At 44.0% G+C, this 13675-nt stretch overlaps 1 long non-coding RNA gene across 1 annotated transcript; it reads left to right on the forward strand.

Annotated features, from left to right (window-relative positions):
* Nucleotides 1–11781: 11781 nt before the first annotated feature.
* LOC139069928 (uncharacterized) lies at nucleotides 11782–12392 on the forward strand. The gene is made up of 3 exons (XR_011520598.1): nucleotides 11782–11879; nucleotides 11974–12040; nucleotides 12290–12392. It is a non-coding gene; the product is annotated as an uncharacterized lncRNA (long non-coding RNA).
* Nucleotides 12393–13675: the final 1283 nt, after the last annotated feature.

Raw genomic sequence — 13675 nt, forward strand, 5'->3', positions numbered from 1 at the left:
ACGGACCTTGGTTGGAGCATTGTGGGAAGCGCACCACAGCGTGTGCAGGCTAAAGATGTGACTGGTTTTTGCCATCGAGTGTCTGTCAGAGAGATGCCACCCATAACGCCATTTGCTGTCATCAAGGCCCTAGAGTCCGATTTTGCAGACACAAAGTCTGGTGACAGAAGCATATCTCAAGAAGATATATGCTTCCTGCAGATCTTGAAAGAGAGGATCCAACAAAATAAGGAGGGTCACCTGGAGATGCCTCTCCCTTTCAAAGCACGTCCACATCTCCCAGACAACAAAAGGCTGGCATTAGTACGGTTGAAGCATCTAAAGAGGAAGCTGGACAGAGATCCCAAATTCAAAATAGACTACGTGAGATTTATGGAAGGTGTCTTCAAGGATGGAGATGCAGAGAAAGTGGAAAACCAAGCAGAGCTGGGGAAAGTGTGGTATATCCCACATCAAGGAGTTTACCACCCCAGAAAACCAGGCAAAATCAGAGTGGTTTTCGACTGCTCTGCAAGGTATGAAGGCACCTCCCTAAACGACCATCTGCTAACAGGACCTGACCTCACAAATAGCCTAACAGCTGTGCTGTGCCGCTTCCGTAAATATCCCATCGCAGTCATGTGCGATGTGGAGAAAATGTTCCACAGGTTTCATGTGAGCGAGGATGATAGAGACTACCTGCGGTTTCTCTGGTGGGAAAATGGAGACACAAACTCAGAACCCAGAGAGTACCGCATGAAGGTTCACCTGTTTGGAGCATCATCCTCCCCTGGCTGTGCCAATTATGGCATGAAACACCTTGCCAGCCAATGTGAGAAAGAGTACCCCTCCGCAGCTAGCTTCATCCAGAAACATTTCTATGTTGACGATGGTCTCATAAGTGTAAAGTCGGTGGGTAAGGCAATTGAACTGGTCAAAGATGTCCAAGCTGTGTGTGCCAAAGGAAAGCTGCACCTTCACAAATTTCTCTCCAACAGTCGAGAGGTCCTTGACTCAGTGGAGGTTGCAGCGCGTGCTACAAAGGTGAAGAATGTTGATCTTAATCACGATGATTTGCCAGTTCGAAGGGTACTAGGTATAAGGTGGAACATTGAAAATGATAGCTTCTCCTTCAAGGTGTCACTTGAGGAGAAACCGGCAACGCGCCGAGGGATCCTCTCAATTGTGGCCTCCTTGTAAGACCCTTTGGGGTTTCTAGCCCCAGTCATTCTTGAAGGGAAAAGAGTGCTGCAAGAGATGTGTCAGAGAGGCACAGGGTGGGATGAGCCACTACCCAAAGACTTGAAGTTAAGGTGGGAGACTTGGATGAAGGATTTGGAGAACCTGGAAAGAATTGAAATTCAAAGATGCTTCATACCTGACAGCCTTGGTGAGATTCAGAGAGCCGAGCTTCATCATTTCTCTGATGCAAGCAGTCAAGGGTATGGCCAGTGCTCTTACATCAGAGTAGTAAGCAGAGAAAGGGTATGCTGCTCCTTGGTCATGGGCAAGGCGAGGGTTGCAGCAACCAAAATAGTCACCATACCGAGGCTAGAATTAACTGCAGCAGTAACCTCGGCATCTGTGAGCAGCATATTAAGGGAGGAGCTAGAGCTCAAGATGATGACGAATATTTTTGGACAGACTCAAAGGTCGTGCTTGGTTACATCAATAATGAAGCAAGAAGGTTCCATGTGTTCGTGGCAAATCGTGTTCAGAAAATTCGAGAAAACACAGATGCACGGAAATGGTATTATGTGGACACAGGAGAAAACCCTGCTGATCATGCATCGAGAGGCCTCAAAGTAGCTGACCTCATCAAGTCAAATTGGTTCTCTGGCCCAGGCTTTCTATGGGAAAGAGAGATAGCCACCAAACAGGCTACTTCAGATTTGCTGGTGGGAGACCCAGAGGTGAGGACTACTCAGGTGTTGAAGGTTGAGGCAGCGAGACAGTTTGACATCCAGAAGCATCTGCTGCGGTTCTCAAGATGGGCTACAGCTGTCAACGTCATTGCTCGTATCCAGCGGCTGGCAAAGAGGATCAGGACCGCTGAACCTTTAAACGTGGAAGAGAGAAAACAAGCTGCACAGACTCTTGTCAAGCTTGCACAACAAGATGCCTTTCAAGAGGAGTTAAACACACTCAGCCAGAAACTAGGAAGGCTGCCTTGCAACCACCCACTCTTTCAGCTTGACCCATTCCTCCAAGATGGCATAATGAGAGTAGGAGGAAGATTAAGGAAGGCATCTGTGCCTCTCGAGTTAAGACACCCTGTGATCCTTCCTAAAGATGGTGCTGTTACAAACCTCATCATCGCACACCATCATACCAAGATACAACACCAAGGCAGAGGACAAACCCTCAATGCACTCAGAGTCAATGGTTACTGGATCGCTGGTGGAAGTAAGGCTGTGGCCCAATACATCAGGCAGTGCGTACAGTGTAGGAAAGCCCGCGCGCCACCAGAGGAGCAACGAATGGCAGATCTACCTAGTGACCGTGTTGATCCCACACCACCATTCACTTATTGTGGCATGGACTGCTTTGGTCCTTTTCACACCAAACAGGGTTGCAAAGATCAAAAACGGTACGGCCTCCTCTTCACATGTTTTTGCTCAAGGGCAGTGCATATAGAGATGCTGGAGGATTTGACGACTGACGCATTCATCAATGCTTTGCGCTGCTTCATTGCCCTTCGTGGAGCTGTTAGACACATTAGGTCTGATCAGGGAACTAATTTTATGGGGGCAAGAAACGAGATGGCAAAGGCTCTGAAAGAACTTGATAAGGAAAGAGTGACTGCATACCTGGCAGAAAAACAGTGTGACTTCCAGATGAATACGCCCCACTCTAGTCATGCTGGAGGCGCATGGGAGCGCCAAATCCGGACAGTGCGAAGCGTACTGAGCACTGTCCTTGCCTGCAGTGTGGGAAGGCTGGATGATGCCTCATTAAGGACATTCCTTTATGAAGCTATGTGCATCGTGAATAACCGCCCACTCACTGTTGATAACATCAACGACCCCAAAAGCTTGGAGCCACTCACACCGAACCACTTGATCACCATGAAATCCTCAATCCCACTTCCACCTCTAGGTAAATTTGTCAAGGAGGACCTGTATGCTAAGAAACGGTGGAGAAGGGTCCAATATCTGACTGAGCAATTTTGGCACAGATGGAGAAAGGAATACCTGGCCAATATTGCTCTGAGACAGCGATGGCATACACCAAGACGTAATGTGGAGGTGGGTGACATTGTGATTCTCAAAGAAGAAGATGTTCCTCGCAATGAATGGAAACTCGCTAGGGTTGTGGAAGCACATGAGGATGATGATGGACTTGTACGGAAGGTGACAATCCAGACTGGTGATAGGAAATTAGGAAAGAGAGGCGAACGCCTCGTCCAACCATCCATCATTCAAAGACCCATTCAGAAATTAGTGGTCCTGGTAAAAAATGAGAAAAATATGCCATTCATTGATTAGATTTCCCTTCTAAAATACAAGTTGTCATTATGCTGTACTTCATGCACATGTTGTGGAGATGTAAATTCTGTTCATATTGTTGAATTCATTGTTTGAGAAAAGTATATTGTTTATGTCAATGCAAGAGTGTTTTAACATAACAACATGGTGCTTGGGAATTACCATTGATTTAATGAACAATACAAGTGTATTTACATTCGCAATTGTAATAATCAAAGGTAATTGGTGGGAGTGTAACTGACGTTGAAATGTTTGTGTTGGTTGCCATGACAACACCAGCAGCGCATCTGAGATCGATTGTTGTGAGGTAGTCGCTTCCTGTGAGTCGCGGGAGAGACGACACGGAGCGGTAACACAGCGGACTTTTGGAACATACATCTTTTCTACTGCTGGGTTTTACAAGGCGTACACGGTAAAAAACGTTATACTGTTCTTCGTTTAACACTTGTGCACTTTGCGAAAGGAAATAAGTGGCTGAGATGAATATCATATGTGCTATTGATATTATTTTACTTGTTTCTAGTTTTCACGGTGCTCCATGATTGAGAGAGAGAAATAAAAGAATTGTGGACATCAGTACGAAGCGTGGATTCTTTCGACCCGAGTAGAAACACGTATGATCTGTGAGTTTATATTACAAGTGTTCTTACAAATTATATTTGTGAACCACAGAGTGTGAACTTCAGAATTAGCGTGTGCATTTGTGGAAAATGTTGCGTGACTTATTTTTTCACATTATATTTATGAGTCAACGAGTGTGCGCGCGCGCACACACACACACACACCTTTATGATGATCTCACAAACGCTGAAACCGCACGTGGCGCTGCACGTGACGCTGCCTGTTTACGCTTTATTACGTCGCTTTGTTACGTCATCCTGCCAGCCTATAAATAGGGTGCTAGAACCCCTTTGTTAGTCAGTCAGCTAAGCTTAGCTGGAAGGATGAGTGGATTCGGGGATCTCTTGTCAACTCGTACACTCAGAAATTTCTGTAAATTTACTGCAGAATTCCAACAGTAACATACCGTTTTTCCAAATTACGGTAGGATAATGTTAAATCTGATGTTTCTTCTGTTGAATAACGACAGCTGGAAAATTACGGCAAAAAACCGGTCTGGTCTAATACAGTATTTCCTTTGAAGCACATTTTTGAAGTTGTCAACTTGAACAGCCAGTTACGTCGAAGAAGAAGAAAAAGAAGACAATCACTCTTCATCCTCCAACTTGAAAGCTTCTGAAGGGTGAGTTTATCACTCTTAAGAATGTAAATCATGGTTTTGGTTAGTATTAAGTCAATATATGGATCACCAGAAACCCACTTCTCAAAGTTTAGCATACTTACAAAACATGACACGAAATGAAACATCACTTGCACCATAGTAATTTTAGGAGTTTTATGGTGGAAAGTTAAATATTTATTTTTAATGACTGGAATTTTAGATTTGTCATGTAGGACCACGTTTTCGTTTTTCATCTTTGTACATTCATGCTAGCGTTAGCATCTGAACTGGAGGCTCTTTAGTGAGATATTTCATTAATAACTATTAATGTGCATCAGTGCCACTGCTGGGCTCTCTATCAGGCGTACCGTGGTTGGCGGACATTCTTTCTGGGCCAATAGTACCGACCATCAACATATATACTGGACAATTCATTTCCATAGGCTCCAATAACACATTTTTGTGCCAAAATGGGAGGTGGCCACCACCCACAAAAGGCAAGAGAGATGGAGCTGAGGGTGGGGCTGTAAGGCTGGGATCAACTGACGACACCCGGTCGAACTAGCTACAAGCTAACCTGAAGCTAACCCAAAGCTAACGCAGAGGTGGGAGCTAAGCTAACGAAGGTAGCAACCATCGACATATATGGTAGCAACCTAGCTACAACCGGAGTTAACTGTGCACAACACCAGAGCTTCTGAGTCAGAGATACGCTGGGCTGACCGCTGGGTAAAACCGGGTGGAACACAGTGGTATTGCGGGGAGGGGAGAACCACAAGCCGGCAGCCCGTGCAGTAGAGCCCTGCACTGAAGCCCTAGGCCCTCGGGTCGGCTTGGCCCGTGGGCCGGGCCTCGGGCCAACAGCTGTGTACCTCGGACACGGGCCGGGCGCCTTTATTTTTAATCGAATTCATAAAAAAAGTTGAAACACTTAAATGCAGCAGTAGAGCCCTTCGCGGGACTGTTTTCTTCATTCCTTTCCTGCCCGCTCCCGCTGGATTTCTGACCATTACCGCCCGCACCCGCAGCGTGCATGTCTACTCCTGCCCGCAACCGCAAAACTCGGAGAAATTATTACCTCACAATAAAACAGATATATTGAGTTTGCATCCTCAACATGTCATTTCATTCTTCCATCCATCTGATGCGGCTCTCTGTGCTTGTAAAATAATGAATGGATATTTAAATAAAATGCTTTATATTTTACTGACTTAATTTTACATCTGTATGCCAATTCTAAATGTAAAGATTGTCTGCGTAAACCTGAACATGTCCATCCCGGTCTTACTGTGAGACCGGGTTGACGAGTCACGCTTGTGCGTAATCATGCGCTTCTGAGCTGAAGAGGATGTGAGATTCTGGGCTTCTCCTCAGACGGCTCCTGGATGTGTCGCCACATTGGAGACAGGAACAAGCACTATTCAGACAAAGTTTCATAATCAGGGAACATTTTCTAAGTGACAATTCTCTCTGAGAGTCAGTGTTTGGAAAACGCTCGCTTCAGTGGGAGGAATCTTCCCGCATGCGCTCTGGTTCTGCGACGCGCTCCAAGCTCCTCTCCACATCTTCAGCTCGCTGTGTACCTTATGTAGTACACGCTGACAGCGAGCTGCGCTGAGCAATGTCCAGCTCAGATGTTCAGATGGGAATCTTTTCTTGAGTGATTTAGCTACATCTGCGATGTGCGTAGAATAAAATGTCAGTTCGTCTGCATGCGTCGGGGTAATTCTTTCTATTATTTCTCTGTCAAAATAAACCGTCAAATACGGGAACTATCCGGTCAACACAAGCCCTGCTTTTAACTGTTTTGTTTTCTTGTGATAAGTTGATCAAATTAAACTTGATTAACACCAGAGCCAGGCGTACAGTGCAGTGCGCATGTTTCTGGGGTTAATCAAGTTTAGTTGTTTCTCTTTGCAACAATCTTCACAAGAAGGCAAAACAGTTAAATGGCAGGTTACAGATATTTCCATTTGACTGTTTATTTTGACGGATAAACTCAAGGATGTTGGTTGTTTTGAAAGAATTACCCCGACGCACACTGATGCGCATGCATGAGCTGACATTTTAATTGTTAACGCACATCGCGGAGGTAACTAAATCAAGAAAAGATTCCCATCAGAACATCAGAGCTTTATACTGGACACTGTGTTCAGTGCGGCTCGGAGCGCCCACGGCGGACAGTGAGCTGATGATCTGTAGAGGGGTTCGCAGCGCAGTGCAGAACCACAGTGCATGCGATGATTTCCTCCCACTGAAGCAGTCTGGAAACCCGGTCTCTCTGAGGGATGTGTCACTTGGAAAAATGTTCTTTTTATGAAATTATGAAACTTTGGCTGAACAGCGCTTGTTCCCGTCTCTAATATGGAGACGCATGACGCATCCAGTCTGAGGCAGAATAGCCTCTTCAGCAGCTCAGAAAGCACCTGTAGAGACATTTGATCACGCACAAAGTTTCTGTGGAGCAGAAGCGGTCGGGCCACGGCAGGTGAAATGTTCCTAGCCTACATGAAGTGAAACTGTTTAATTGTAACATTAATATGTTACTGGACACACTGGTCTGGTTGGTTAGACCAGTGTTTGAAGTGGAAAACACACACACACACACCAATTAAAATAATGCTGATAGCATGGACTAGAAGACAGGTGATGGTTTACGTATTTAAATGATGATCAGGCTGCTGTAAAATGTAATCTCCATCCACATCCAGACACAATTATCCTCTATTCTTTCTCTATTTGCTCTGCTCTTGTCTGGGCTGACGTAGCTGACGGTGCGCGCGGCGCGCCTAACTAGCGGCTGATGCCCATTTTACGCATTTGGAGAGGTGGGCTGGATGCTTTGCTTTTACTGGAAGATGGTCCACTTAATGCACGGGTGTAGACTAAATATTAATGACAAATGAATGAAAATTAAATTGTGAGTTTTTACTTCATATTTTAGAAATAAAAATGACGGGGGAAAACATTTATGACGTCTTTTTAAACGAAATTTTCTAGCGCGACGTGCCTGCTTCACTTAAGTCACTGCTTATTAAGGTCCGTCCAAAATTACCGTGGGAAATGGGTAATAATGGCTCTTTGATGGGAACAGGTTGCCGACCCCTGGTATAAGATCTGAGCTGGTAAAACAAAAATCCTCATCAGCAGGCTTTTTTGAAAGTGGGGGGGACACAGCTGCCAATACAAATTTTGTCGGGGACATGTCCCCGGCGTCCCCGGTTAAAATGACGCCTATGATTCTATGTAAAGATTGTCTGCATAAACCTGAACAGGTCCAACCCAGTCTTACTTTGAGACCGGGTTGACGAGTCACGCTTGTGCGTAATCATAGCTGAAGAGGATGTGAGATTCTGGGCTTCTCCTCAGACGGCTCCTGGATGTGTCGCCACATTGGAGACAGGAACAAGCACTATTCAGCCAAAGTTTCATAATCAGGGAACATTTTCTAAGTGACAAGTCTCTCTGAGAGACGGGGTTTGGAAAACACTCGCTTCAGTGGGAGGAAGCTTCCCGCATGCGCTCTGGTTCTGCAACGCGCTCCAAGCCAATCTCCACAACTTCAGCTCGCTGTGCACATGTGCGCTGACCGCGAGCTGCGCTGAGCAGTGTCCAGCTCAGATGTTCAGATGGGAATCTTTTCTTGGGTGATTTAGCTGCATCTGCGATGTGCGTAGAATAAAATGTCAGTTCGTCTGCATGTGTCGGGGTAATTCTTTCTATTCTTTCTCCGTCAAAATAAATGGTCAAATACGGAAACTGTCCGGTCAACACAAGCCCTGCTTTAACTGTTCTGTTTTCTTGTGAAAATAGTTGGAAAGAGATAAAATTTAACTTGATTACCACCAGAGCCTGCACTGTTATCTCCGTGTCGGTAAATGAGGGAAAAACAAATTGATCGGATCCTGCACGTCTTTTAACACATTGGTCAGGATTGACGCACTTTATTTTCATTTAGTTGGTTAAAAAAAGTCGGGCTCGGGTCAGGCCAGAGACTCCTGAAAACCTTTTCGGGCCGGGTCAGGCTGGGGCTCCACCCCCTCGGGCCGGCCCGAACACGGGCTCAGATTTTAGGCCCGTGCAGGGCTCTACCGCGCAGCAGACAGAAGCCGCGATCAGAGATGCGCGGATGCTGCAGGGAGGGGAGAACGGGTGGAAAACATCGGTCTCCCGAGAGCTCCACAAGCCAATAGTCGGAACCCAGCTCCACCAACATGTTATATTTCAACCCATTTTCTAAAGTGCAGCATTATGTTAAATGCACTGGGTTTTACCCTATTACATTTAAATTTAATGGTTAAACAGTACATGTTAAAATCTAAGCTCAGCTCGGCAGTGACCTAAAATACATAAATATAATTTTACTTACCGAAAAAAATGAAGTGGAGACTCCTTGGACGCTCTATTAGTGCAATTAATGCCACAGCAAGTCATTTTGTCCAACAATTGCACAAAAAATATCCAAAAAAGAATACACAAACACAGAGACTCAAAATCCCAGAACAGTTTCCAGGCCAGACCGAGGCTCTACTGAGGCCTTTCCACGGAGCTAGCTCTGTGGTCACGTGTGTCGGATGCTCATTAATTATACAGAATTTTAGTCTTTTAATACACTTAAACAGAAGAGTGAGAAAAAAATTCACCCCCCTCAGAGTTGTCATGAGTGTAAACTAGATCATTTAAAGAAAAAACATGTTTTGGTACCAGGCTGTAAGCATGTTTATTTCTGCTGTGAAATAGGTATTTTTAACATGGGAGTCAATGAGGATTTGCTCGCTTCTGACACCAGCCCCCAGCGGATGAGGGTGGAACTGCAATTTTTGGTACTTCCGGGTTGGCCTCAATTTTTGAGCCGCATTGTGGGGGCTTGGTACCAACGCTTTTTATGCCGACTTCGGACTGGTCCATAATAGCAGTAAGCTATTAGTGGCCCTATTACAGTTTTTTCTATTGCTAAACCTCAAAAAGCAAAAATGAGGCACAGTTTTCACAACCTCTACTTCTGTTCCCAATCGATTGACTCAGTTTATCACTACTTAAGATTTCCTTATCATATTTGAACTCTGATTTTCCTCCTTTAAACTCTGATGTCAATTTCACATTACCTTGCTGTCAAAACACAACACACAATTTTCAGGTTTACAAACACTTCTCACATAAATTCTCAAAGCTTCGATCAACAACACACAAATATTCAAATCTTTAAACTGTCGGGTCTGGCGAGCAATTTGCAATCAGGGACTGCAGCATAAAAGTAAGTTTCCACAAGGCTACCCAGGTGTATGAGTGGTTTCAGGACCACCCACGGTTTTCCATTTTATACCTTCCACCTTATTCCCCCTTCCTCAATCCCACTGGGGAGTTTTTATCAGCCTGGAGGTGGAAGGTGTACGAAAGGAATCCACAGAGCAAGGTCCCACTGCTAAGCCATGGAGGAGGCTGGTAGAGATGTGGCCTTTGAGGCCTGTCAGGGCTTCATGAGGCACTCGAGGCAGTACTTCCAGCGCTATTTGGACCAGGAGGACATCGCCTGTGATGTTGATGAGGCCCTCTGGCCAGACAGAGACAGGAGGCATGATGCCCATGATTATGCTTGAATGGGAGAGGGGGTGGGGGTGGGGGGTTAACTGTAAAAATAAAATGTTTTGTTTCAAAATTTGTGTGATGTCTAATGTTTGTCTTAGGCCCTGTCCACACGTAGCCGGGGATCTGCCAAACGTAGATATTTTTCTACGTTTTGGCCTGTCATCCACACGAAAATGGAGTTTTTTCACACGAAAATGGATCTTTTTAAAAACTCCAGCCAAAGTGAAGATCTGCGTTTTCTCCGTTTTGGGTGTCTGCGTGTGGACTGACAAAACCGGAGTTTTAAGGTCCGCAACGTCACTTTCCGTGACAGAAAAATGCTGACATCACGTGTGCGACCTGTGTTTACACTAGCCGACAGCATGGATGCCCTCAGAGCTGTGCTCGCTTTATCAATTGTCCAAGCGCTTTTTGCTTGCTTGTTTTTGCAAGCGGAATTACTGCTCCTTGCGGAAGACCACAGACGAAGGACGAGGTTAAGAACGGGGGAAGTACTGCCGCCTACAGGTCTGGCATGTCCTTAACAACGTATTTATCCGGGTACGCGTGGACAAAGTTTTTTTTTAAACGAGGTGGTGTGGATGCAAGTTTTTGGAGGGGCGGATATTCATTTTAAAAAAACCCGGCTACGTGTGGACTTGGCCTCAGAGAAAAGTGGGCACTGTCATACATTCAGTGTGTAATTCATTGTGTTCCATTTAGACAATTGTGTTTTTAGTTTTGCTCTTCAGTGTTCTTTCCATGCTTGGTAGTGTTCACCCAAAGGCTAATTGTGTTTTAGCAATGAATGGTATGTATGTGTCATGTGAAAATGTGGCTGTGTTTACCAATGAAAACACGTGTTCCATTTTGGGAGCATGTTAAGATGCGTGATGGCAGGGTTTTGTTGCAAAGGGAAGCCACGGTTTAGGAATTTGTGTGTTATGTTTGGGCTTTTGTGTGTGCAGTTTTGAAAGAAACGTACAGTTTTGAAAAACGTGTTTTACCAATCGACAAAAACTGTAACATTTGGACTGTCTCATTTTTCTAACCAAACCGTATTCGCTCTGGTCCTGCATTTTGTAAAAATAATAAAAAGATGGCAGCGTGATTGTGTCCGAATCACTTGCAAGCGGGGACCAACTGATATGTATGGATGTACAAGATTCCAGCCAGAACTTCCTCCAGAGGAAACTGATGACACAGTGGAAGAGAAACGTCAAAGATTACAGAGCACTCACAGCAAGTATGGCATTAACAGACAGGATAGGCCCGAAGTGACTGATTTGATGAACACCACATTTAGCCTTCAGCGCAAACATATAAACAGGATCCCTGCTCCCTCCTTAACTGATCTGCAAACCAGCTGGCCATACCTGTTTACACAACGTGGAATTTTTTCTCACTTTGAGTTGCTGACTGATGTTGCCATCCTCCGTGCCTTGGAGCTGTCAATTGAGGAGTTTGTTAATGCCATTGTGGAGTACTTCCGCACTAAAGTCAAGACTGCTAATGTCCAGGCAATCCTGGCACAAGAAGAAACTGATGATCTAACATTCCTTGTTGTCCAGCTTTTGATGGCTCACTTCAAGGAGTCCCCTGATGGGCTGATTCTGACTACTGATGTAGGCTTATTGCACATAAATATTATGAGCTTCGTCCATTTTTGTATGTATATGCATACTGTCTTGCTAATGTACACTTGTCCATGTTTTACAGGAGTTTGCAACGGCAGCGGATGTCGAAACCAGCCTAAGTTTGCCAGCCAGCCCTCGTCTGATTTTGAGTGAGTTCAGAACTGATTAGCACTATTCACATGTTTCGCTTAAAGTTGCTTAATATGTATATATGTAAAAAGAATATAAACACTTGTAAAAAAGGAGATCCAAAGGTACTTGCCTAACATTGTTAAAAAGCCTTTACTAGAATAGAATTATCTTGCTGACCTTAAATGAAGTTCTGATGTTTTAAAATATTGTGTGGATAAAAATTTGAGAGAAAATGTAACAAAAACGTTCATCTTTGTCCACCACAGGTGGCAATGAGCAAAAACTGAGTGGATGGATGGTCAGTGCTGAAGGCCATGTCATCTTTGAGGGGGTCCTGCCAACATTTTCAACAGGGCTTGCAGCGGTGTTTGCCACATTTTACATCTACAACCTGCAATATCAAGATGAGGCAGCAAAGACTTTGGAGTTTGTGCAATGGTAAAATGATCCTGTGAAATTATTTATTTTGAAAACACGGCGCTGTAGAAAAAAACAGCAATGCCAAGATTTCAAAACTATCAATCTGGTCATAATCAAAAGTTGGCAAATTTGTTGATGGGGTTTCAATATATTTAAAGAGATGTTCCACCCCTAAGTGAAATTTGGTCTATTTCCATTTTCCCCACAGTTGAATAAGTAAGAAAAAAGCAGTTAGTAACCAACGCAGTAATTCTCCTGATCTGGAAGCAGTCCATTTGCTTTAGCTTAGCATAAATAATGGAAGTGAATAGCAAAAGTTAGCATTTTGTGTGCAAATGTGATTAAAATTACTCAATAATGATACCAATTATTCTTGGTGACCTCAATAATCATGTTGACTGCAAATAAAAACTAGGAAATAACACAAAGGACTTGCAGGAGCCAATTTAGACTTCGGACTACTTTTCGACAAAGCACCACTGTAACCACTGCTGAATGGCGCATGAATATAACACAGCGGTCAAAAATTACGTGTGATTTGCACAGTATTTCTTTTCGTAGTTTATTATACAAGTGTAATACAAGAAAAAGCCTTACTTATGTAGCAAAGGGATGTGAAAACGAGCCAAAGACATACAGCTGCAGCGTATTTCACGTTATTCCCACAGATGTTTGTTTACAGAAGCCGGAGGTTTTTTTGGACCACTGTGTTGTATCCATACGCCATGCAGCGGCAGGTTACAGTGGTGCTTTGTCGTAATGTAGTTCCAAGTCTAAATCGGCTCCTGCAAATCCTTCGTGTTACTTTTTACTTTATATTTTCCCTCGACACGATTATTGAGCTCACCAAGAACAATTTGCATTGACTATTTTTAATGACTTTTGCACACAAAATGCTAATATCTGTCATTCACTGTTGATGCTAAGCTAAAAAGCAGATGTACTGCTGCCAGATCAGGAGAATTTCTGTGCTGGTTACTAAATGCTTTTTCTCACTTTTCTAACTGTGGGGAAAATGGAAGTAGACCAAACTTCACTTAGGGGTGGAATATCCCTTTTAAAAGCATGATAATTTCTCCAAAATACAGTACATTCAGAAAATATTCAGAGAACATCACTTTTCTCTCATTTTGTTATATTACAGCCTTATACCAACATAGTCTAAATTCCACACACAACACCCATAATGATGATTTGAATATATTTTTATTTATTAAAATAAAGATCACTGA

This window comes from Nothobranchius furzeri, chromosome 5 (genome assembly GCF_043380555.1).
Source record: "Nothobranchius furzeri strain GRZ-AD chromosome 5, NfurGRZ-RIMD1, whole genome shotgun sequence".
NCBI classification, from domain to species: domain Eukaryota; kingdom Metazoa; phylum Chordata; class Actinopteri; order Cyprinodontiformes; family Nothobranchiidae; genus Nothobranchius; species Nothobranchius furzeri.